This window comes from Echinops telfairi, unplaced genomic scaffold, assembly GCF_000313985.2.
Source record: "Echinops telfairi isolate 266 unplaced genomic scaffold, ASM31398v2 ScPeMD7_18;HRSCAF=68, whole genome shotgun sequence".
NCBI lineage: Eukaryota > Metazoa > Chordata > Mammalia > Afrosoricida > Tenrecidae > Echinops > Echinops telfairi.
The window spans coordinates 28,532,579-28,542,246 of record NW_022103915.1 but is presented as its reverse complement, the minus strand read 5'-3'; positions in this window follow the sequence as shown (position 1 = coordinate 28,542,246).

Below are 9,668 nucleotides of genomic sequence, written 5' to 3'. Positions count from 1 at the left end.
GGGGGGGGGGTGCTCTGCTCCCAGCAGCCCCGCTGAGCTGTTTCCAGAGAGCTGCTGGGTCAGACTGGGCATCGAGGCAGCCTACCGGCGCCCGTGTGCAAAAGTACCCACCGACCACCGACGCTGGGGAGGGCAGGGGGTGGGCCAGAGACGGGGGCTCTGGGTCAGAGAGGAAAGCAGGCAGTTCACAAGCACCACCACAGAGAGAAATGGACCACTCCACAGGGCAAGGTGGCAGGAAAGCCACCCAAAATGCAAGCCCCCTGCGGCCCCCCTCTTGCCCCAGGGTCCACCTGCCCTTTGGCTCCCAGGCCTGTGTGGCCCCCTGGCTCAGAGTAGCCTAGCTCCTCCTTCACAGGGAAAGGGTGCCGGTGGACAACCGAGGCAGGGTAGAGATCCTAAGGCAGCTGGGATCGCCCTCCCAGAACACAGAGAAGCCCGTGGGGAAGCTGGGGGGAGCCCCTGAATGTGGTGAGGCTCCAGGCCTCCCACGGCACCTGAGAAATTGCCATCAAAGACAATGTAAGTGAAGGAGCTCAGGCCGTGTCTGCTCAGGCTTGTCCGCAGCCGAGCCACAATCACGTGTCCAGGGAGACAGAGGGCCGCACGCACAGGGCTGCCACCTGCCATCACACAGGGCCTGTGCTGGCTCAGTGCTCCGCCACCCCCATCTTGAAATCCTCCTTTTTAAACAAGGGTCCTTCGTAGTCATTGTATGCTAACCCACGCCCACTGGCCTTCAAGTGGAGCCTGGCACCTTGAGACTCATGGGACAGAGTAGACGTGCCCCTGGGTCCCCAGAACTGTAAATCTTGGCAGGAGCAGACTGCCACGTCTTTCTTCTGGGGAGCATCTGGGGGAATTCAGATCCCAAACCTTTCATGTCACAGTGGGGTGCTTTCAGTACTGTGCTGCCAGGGGCCCCTCCCATTTTGTCCTGTACCCCTAAGTTCTATAGCCAGTTCTGCCCCGGATTTACAGAGGGCTCCCTCTCCCAAGCCAGAAGTGGGCACTGATGGCACCCACCGCTGACCCATTCTGCCCCTCGTCCTCCCGGCCCCCAATTCTGAAGTGGCCTCCTGCCTGGTGGCAGAGGGGAGAGGTGAAATAGCATTGACCTGAGAAGCACAGGCTGCCAGAAAGACAGGCCTCCACCAGGTGGGGAGGGGGACGAGAGCTGGTGCTCCCCTCCAGCCTGAAGGAGGAGGCTGCTGGAGGGGAGGGAGGGACAGGGTGGGCAGTCAGAGTGAAGCCGTGAGCCAGGAGAAAGGCCCTGGGCCTGCTGGCCCCCTCAGCCTCTGGTCTCTCGCCAGCCAGCACTTCCTCCAGCATGCTGCTGCCTGCCCTCAGGCTCCAGCCTCCTGGCTCCCCCTCCTCCTCCAGGCCAGCCAGGGCTCCACTGCCTCCCCTGCGGCTCACAGCTGGTCCAGAGTCAGGCGGTGCCGGGAAAGAAGCTGGCAGTCGGGGACACCAGGCCCTGGTCTTGGGCCAGGGCTGGGGAAGATCCAGGCTCCACCGAGAGGGTGGAAGGAGGCCCGCCCATCCCTGCGCGTGTGGTGGAGGTTGGGACGCAGCTCATGGGCCTGCCTGGACCCTGGCCTGGGTCTTAGAAGCCAGCCTTGGCAGAGCCTGTGCCCACTGGGAGATGGCTTAGCCCCATGCTGGGCCCTGCAAAGAAGGGTGCAGAGCTGTGAGAAGATGAATTTCCGTTCTTGTGGTGTTTCTGGCTTAAAATCCAGCGGGGGTGATGGTGGGGGAAGGGGGGGGCTGGTCTTGGTGCCCTGGGGCCCCATTCCACAGCCCTCTCACGCGCTAAAATGCGAACACATGTAGCTTCTTTCCCTCCCTGAGGCTTCCTTTTTATCCTAAGCCACGTCTACTCCGTGTGCTATCTGATAGCACACATGCTATTCTCATGACTTCAAGAGGATCTTAGTCCGCTGCAGAGAGCTTGAGTTTAGTTCAGGTTTATGCCCTATTAAAGCCAAGATTTCTCTGCTTCCCGGCTCCTCCCTGGGACTGACTCTAACGGGTGATGCTGTTCCGGAGGGGGGTTGTGTGGGGAGGGTCTGCAACTGGGTCTCACTCTCTCCTGTGCAGGTTTGCATGGCCATGCCCAGCCCACCTCCCTCATGGAGACCGCTGGCCCCCCATAGTCCATGCACCTAAAGACTTTTGGTTGGGTCCCATGGCAGGGGGCGGTCCTCCTGCGGGGCTGCTCAAGCCCCTTGTCATGGCTGTGTGTCAACTTGGTGAGGCTGTGATTCTCATAATACGAGGGGGTACACCCCCAAAAAAAGAAAGGGAAAAAAATCTCTGCTGGGCCGAGTTTTCATAGTATGCATTTTTCTGGCCAGGCAAGCATCAAGCAACTCGCTCTGAGTTAGTGCGTGCACCCAGTGGCATCACCTGGGAAGGTTCTTTCTGGTCACAGTGGCGATGGACCATTGAAGAGATGGGGAAGTCATCTGGACTATCTTGGAGCTCAAGTCCATGACTTTTAATGGAAGATTTGGGAATGAGAAGGGTCACGGCGAAATTTGTGCCTTGGGTTCTGACTGACCAGGAAGAAGAGCATCGAGTGGAATCATGCTGTGCTTTGAAAGAACAGCTCTGAAGTGATTCAGACATTTTTCCCAAGGTCATGACTGGTGATGAGACATTGTGCCGTTCTTAGGACCCCGGAAGCAAGCATCAACCAAGCCGGTGGAAGACACCATTGTCACCTTGCTCAATAGAAGTTCAAGTGAAATCAAAGATCAAGACGATGATAGAGCATGTGCAGTTCACTCCACCAGGTCAGACTGTTAATCAAGCTTTCTAATTAGAGGTTCTGAAAAGATTGTGTTAACAGTGTGCAACAAAAAAGGCTTGATTTGTGGCAGAAGAGGGACTGGTTTTGCCACCATGACAATGTACCTGCTCATGCAGCCATCTCAGTGCGCCAGTTTGGGGCAGAGAAACCAGCATGCCTCTCTTGCCCCACGCACCTGACTCACCTGACCTCAATCCATAGGCTTCTTTTTGTTTCTGAGAATGAAGAGGGACATGAAAGGACAGTGATTTGATGACATAGAAGAGGTGAAGAAAAACAAGAGGGAGGTTGTGTTGGTCCAGGTAGACTAGAGAAACAAATTCATAGATACTTATATGTGTACAAGAAAGAGCTTTATAAATGATGATGGCAACAAATGTCCAAATGTGCTTGACACAATGGATGCATGTATGGATTGTGATAAGAGTTGTACAAGCCCCCAATAAAATGATTTTTTAAAAGAAAGAAAGAGCTTTATATACAAGAGCAATTGAACATTGAGAAAATATCCCAGCCCAGTCCATAAGTCCGATATTAGCCCATATGTCCGATACCAATCTATCAAGTCCTCTTCAGACTCATGAAACACATACAATGGCACCGGATGTAGGATGATCACAGGCCAGTGGGTGGGAAGTCTTGTGGATCCAGTGGTGGTGTAAGCATCTCAGCGCTGACAGGGCTCTCCATGTGGCTTCTCCAGCTCCAGAGGTCTGGCTCCATCAGCCTCTCTCTATGTGTCTTCTCCACAGGGATGTCTCACAGGGAGTGAGCGTCTGTCCTGACTCCAACGAGCTATTTATCTCCTCAGTGCCTCCAAATGAGGTCATCAAGCTATAATCTGATTGACAGGCTAAACTCCACCCCTTCACTCTTAATCCTCAAATTGACACCAGATCATGTAACTATCACAGAGCTGCTGTCAGCCATCCAAACGATGTTTCCAAGAATGGAATCACAGATTTGACAAATGCATTAAGTGTAATGGAGAATATGTTGAAGTCGATTGGCTTGTTTTGTAAAACAATTTTAAATACATAGCTTTGAAAGAAAAATTCCAGTTTTGGGGGGGTTACGCACTCGTATAGTGTAATGTAATGACATTCAATGATGAGATCTGATGGAACAGCCAATCAGTTGAGAGGAGCCTTCTTAGGGGTGTGGCTTGCCTTCAGTCTAGAAATGGTTGCTCTAGCAATGTTTGTTCTCCCTGGACCCTGCACCCTTAAGTTTTCTGATCTGGGACTTCTTGCAGAAGTCTAACACAGTTCTGCTCTGTAAACCTTCACCCAATTCACAATTGTGGCAGTTACATTATCTCCTGTCAATTTGAGGAAGGGGTGGAGTCTAGTCTGTCAATCAGGTCACAGCTTGATGACCTCATTTGGAGGCACAACAGAGGTAAATAGCTCACTGGAGGCGAGCACACTCTCTCTGCTACACAGTCCTATTGACAAGATTCATGGAGCTGCTCTGATGTAGCCAGAGGCCAGGAACTGGAGGAGCCACCCGGAGACCCATGCCAGCGCCGAGATGCTTCCATCGCCACCGGATCCACAAGACTTTCCACCCACTGGCCTGTGATCTTCCTGCATTGGGCATCATTGCATGACTGCGTGAGTCTGAAGAGGAATTTATAGACTGCTTTTGGACATATGGGCTAATATTGGACTTGTGGACTTGAACTGAACTGGGCCGAAATGTTTTCTTAATATACAATTACTCTTTGATACAAAGCTCTCAATTACACAGGAGTGTCTATGATTTTTTTTCTCTAGTCAACCTGGACTAACAACAATAGAATTAAGGTGGAAGGGTGGGGGACGGTGAACAAAACAAAAAGTCTCTGACCTGCCCCCTGACCTATAAATTTGAGATTTCCCAACCTGCAAATCACATGAGCCATTTGCTCGAAGTAAAGAAATATGTGAAGTCTTTCTGTGTGTGTGTGAGTGTGATGTCTATAGATAGGAGTATGAACATATTTGCTTCTCTGAGAGCCAGTCTAAGACATGCCCTGTCCAGGCCCCCTGCAGTCATCCCTAATACCACCCACAGCAGCAATGGAACTCTCTGAAGCTGGCTGCCCCCCACCCTTTCGCCCACGAGTGAAGCCAGCGTGCGTTCCGGTCCTTCTGCTCTTGGTAAGTGACCCTTCTAATCCCTCTCCCCAAGGACATGCCTGACCAGGGAGAGACTGACAGTAGGCAGGGTCCCATGCAAGTCCCTCTCCCATGACACGAAGTGGGGCATGCACAGAAGAACAGTCTTCTCTGCCCACACAGCGTTTGAGGGGGGCTGCTGGCGATGGAGGAACCCTGGTGGTGTGGCAGTTCGAATCCACCAGCCACTCCATGGGAGAAAGATGAGGCTTTCTACTCCCATAACGAGCTACCGTTCCTGAAACTCACACGGGCAGTTCTGCTCCGCCCTCCAAGGTCGCCGTGAGTCAGAGGGGACTCGAGGGCCGAGTGTGGTTTGGTTTGGGTGGCTGGTGGTGGCGGTGTGTTTCCTGTGGTGCGCGATCTGATTCTGGCATCTGGCAAAAAGCTACTTTCCTTGTTAAAGCACCTGGCTGCTAGCTGAACAGGGTCGGCCGCTCAAGCCCCTGCAGCCTCTCCACAGGAGAAAGGTGAGACCGTGTGCTTCCACAAAGGTGGCGGCTGTAGAACCCCCAGGGTGGGCTCTGCCACCCTGTCTTATGAGGCCACTGGGAGCGGGAATCGCCCTGACAGCAGTGGGTGTTGTGTGTTCAGGTTCTGACGGGAAGGGTGTGTTTATAAAGCCAACGCGTTAGTGATCGGTGCCCTTTGCCTAAGGGCCTCCGGACCATGTCTCCCAAGTCCTTGATCCTTAATCTGTGACTTTTCTCCACCGTGTGCGGCTCCAGGGTGACGAGGTGCAGTGAGAGGGACGGAGTGAACAATCACCTGGCAGAAGTCACTCCTGTGTGCTCAGTACCTGCCACTGTCTTCCCGTGGAGCTTGGGCTCAGAGGCCCTCCCCAAAGGCCCGAGGGCTGCACTCAAGCTTTGAGTCTGATGGGCTCCACGGGCCTGCCTCCGCCACCTCCCACCTGTGTGACCTCGGGCAGGGTGAGTAACACTTGGGGCCATGGCTTGCTCATCTATAAAATGGGACCAACAGCCCCTCCCCGACTCCCCAGGGTGGTTATGAGAATGGGCAGAAAGCTGGGCGCTGCGCCTGGCTCAGAGTCTGTGTCTGCCTGGTGATCACGGTCCCCAGCACGGCAGAGAACCAGTTCACAGGGAGGCCGCTGGGCAGCTGCCCAGGACGCTGATCCAGGATGATGCCGCACCCCCGGGGACAGGCAGAGCGGCTCTGCCTGCCAGCACTTGTCCAGCCTGGAAGAGTACTGGCTCGGCGGGAGGGCCCACTTTAACAAGCGGGTGGAGGACACGGAGACCCTTGCCAGGGGACGTGCTCATGACCAGAGCTGTTCCACAAGGGCTTCCAAAGGGGTGCTGGGTCCCTTGCAGGCGGGGGGGGGGGGCGGTGACAGAGAGGGGTTAGAGCCAAACTGCCGAGGAAAGTAGAGGAGAAACGTAGGCTGCCTCCTGCCAGCCCCTTCTCCTCCCCTCCTCCCCTCTCCCTCGCAGGACTCACCCTCCTCTCCTCCCCGCTAAGCCCCCCAACCTTACTCCCCTGCCCCAACCCACTGTCTGTAGGACTCACTCTCCCCTCCTTCACCCTGTACTCCCCCCACACCCCACCTTCTACAGGGCTCAGCCTCCCCTCCTCCCCACGAAACCCTCCAACTCCACTTCTCCACTCCACCCCACTCTATGTAGGGCCCATCCTCCCCTCCTGCCCCCTGCCCCTCCCAACCCTACTCCCCGATGCCACCCACCTTGTATAGGGCTTACCTTCCCCTCCTCCACTCTGCACCTGCCCGCCCTGTGCAGGACCCAGCCTCCCTGTAACTAAGCGCTGGACTGGTGCTTAGATAACCCCAGTGTAACCAGCACCCCTTGCTGGGGAGACTATTCCGATTCTACACCCTAGTGGGTCAGCGCAGAGCCGTGGTCCTCAGCGTCTGCGGCGGCTGCTTTGGGGGTTGTGGTCGCCAGGCCTCTCCTCCGAGGCACCTCTCTGGGTGGATTTGTGCCCTCCAACCACTCGGTCAGGGACTGAGCCCGTGGGCTCCACTGGCCGCTGGCACTGTGGGTTCTAAACATGACTGTGAACACCTGGGTGCGTGCCCCTCCGCCCGGCCCTGCTGCCTCCCCAAAATCCTCCCTTACAGAGAGCCCCCATAGGAGGCAAACCAAAAAACAGGAAGGGTGGGGGGTGGGGGGTTTCGGAGGGGTTTTGATCCCCCACCCCTTGCCCCTCCTCTCTAAAAGTTTTGCCATCTTGAATCAATGGTTCTCAAGGCGTGGTCCTCCCCACACCCCACCACGCCCCCCATCCCCGGGCCCAGGGAGCGGTCAGTCAGCAGAGACGGAGAGCTATGTTTGGGCCGCACTTGGACAGAGCCGAGGGGTGCGCGTTTAACCTAAGTCCCTCTTGGGTTGGCTCGAATGGTGTGGGCCTCCTTTCACCTCCTGTTTCCAGTGCTTCATTTGTCTTGCGTCTCCTCATCGGACCAGCCCATGCCCAGTGAGAAATGTCAAAGGCAGCCACTGGCCGTTGACCACCAGGTGCAGGAGAAGCTCCGCCCCAGACGTCTTTCCTTCCGGCTTTGGCAGCCATCGGGTCAGCCTTTTACTTGAAAAGCTGCCACGTGGGACAAAGATGCCTCCAGTCCCAAGCCCAGAATTCCCTAGTGCTGGCCCGAGCTCCAGCTGGAAACAGAGCCCCTCCACCAAGCCCTGCTGCCACCTCGAGTCCTCGCCCCACTCCTGCCCTGAAGCCCATAGACAGTCTGTCCCCCACAGCTCACGTTGGAAAATGAGTCACTGCATGCCAGGCTTTGTACCAGTAATTGGACCCAGCTTCCTAGAACGAGTCCCTCTTGGGCTGTTTCGTGTGGCGCGCTTCCAGCCTCTGTATCCACAACGCCTGTTTGTGTGTGGAATCCTTCAACCCCCCCTCCCAGCGCCCACACCGTGCAGCAGCCCCCACCCTGCTGGCTGCTGGTGCAGGCTCTGGCAGGGCCAAGGGCAGATGGGGAGCAAACCACTGGCACTGAGACAGCCAAAGCAGAGGGGGGGCGGACAGGTGAGAAGCGGGAGGAGCAAGGGAACCCCTGGCTGTTTAATTTTCCCCCAGTTTTATTTCTAAGCACTAGGACCTTTTGCTTCCCAGGTTGGTTGATTGTTGTTCTTTTTCTCTCTTTCCCTCCCCCGCGCATCATGTGTGCATCAGGTTGTGAACTGCTCGGAGTTGGGCCCACTTTATGTGCCACAGAAGGAAAGATGCCCGGCCCGGCCCCGCCCTCTTGGCTGTCAGGATGCCTGAATCCATGGTGGCGGTGTTGTGTCAGCTCACCTCCCAGGGCCTGGTGGGAGGAAGGGCTCAAATACACAGAGGTCACCATGGGACTTGCAGTTATGGAAACAGAATGCGCAGACCAGCCCGACGGGAGAGCAGTGACTGAGTCCACCAGGCCCGGCCACTAACCAGTTTCTCTTGGCAAGTCACCAAGGGCTTCCCACAGGGATTCACTTCCAGGCACCCTCCATGCCGCCTTTAACGTGAGTGTCTGAGGGAGAAGCAAGCACCAGTCCTTCAAGGGTGGGGATCTCAGCAGGCAGGAGCCAAGGGGCCACCTAGAGGGGAGTCTGCCTCTCACAGACCCCCAGGGCTGGCAGAGCTCACAATCCGATCCTTCTTGCTGATGAACTGGTTGGTTGGCTTGTTAACTGAAGACAGGGGATAGTCCGGGCAACCCAGGCTGAGAGAACAGCACACACAGAGGTCCCAAAGGAGAGCAGGAGCCAGGAAGCAGCGAGCAGCCATTCCAGCTGGAGAAGTATGCAGGGGACGGCAGGGGACATCAGGGCAGAGAGACCACCCATGCTACATGGATGGGCCTTCTGTGTTAAGCAAAGCAGGCGGGACTTAACCTTGAACACGAAGGGGTCACCACAGGCTTTGAGGAGGAAGATTAAGGGGATGGATTGTCACTTTTGAAAACCCACCAGGTCTAGAGGTGGATTTAGACCTCCCTTTGGGAGGAGGAACAACCTTTCACAGGGGTCGCCCTATTCATCACAGTAGCAAAATGACAGTGATGAAGTAGCAATGAAAATTATTTTATGGGGAGCAAATGAAGGGGGAGGAAGAGAGAGTGGAGCACATCCTGGCCCACCAGACCTGGAGGACGATATTCCCGCTCCGAACAGCCAATGCACAGAGTGGACCATATGCTGATCCCACTATGAACCACACCGTCCCTTGCTGGACCAGGGCCCTAAGGGGGACAACACTGGAGACTCAGCATTGGGACTGGCCCAGACTGACCCTGTGACACCGAGGCAAACCACTAAAGGCGTGCGGCAGAGCAACCGTGGGAGCAGAGCAGGGAGCCCCCGAGGGAGTACAAAGGACAGAGTCTGGGGCCAGAGCATGGCACCCCATCAGTCCTGACTGAAGGACAGGCCTAGAGATCAAAAATCAGACCTTGATCTATTTACAGGTTTTTCTTTCTTTAAAATTTTTTTGTCTTTTAATTAATCTATTCTTCTGTGGGTCATTGGTTTTCTTTGTTGTTGTCATCGCTGTGTTCTCATTCGTCACCTGTCTTGCTATGGCTTGATTTTTGATGCATGTTATTATCTCTACAGATCTATCTAGATAAGATAGACTGGATGAATAGTCTGGAGGAGAAAACAACGGGACCAATGGGAGAGGGGGGACACGGGAGACGGGGAGGCAGGGGTAAGGAG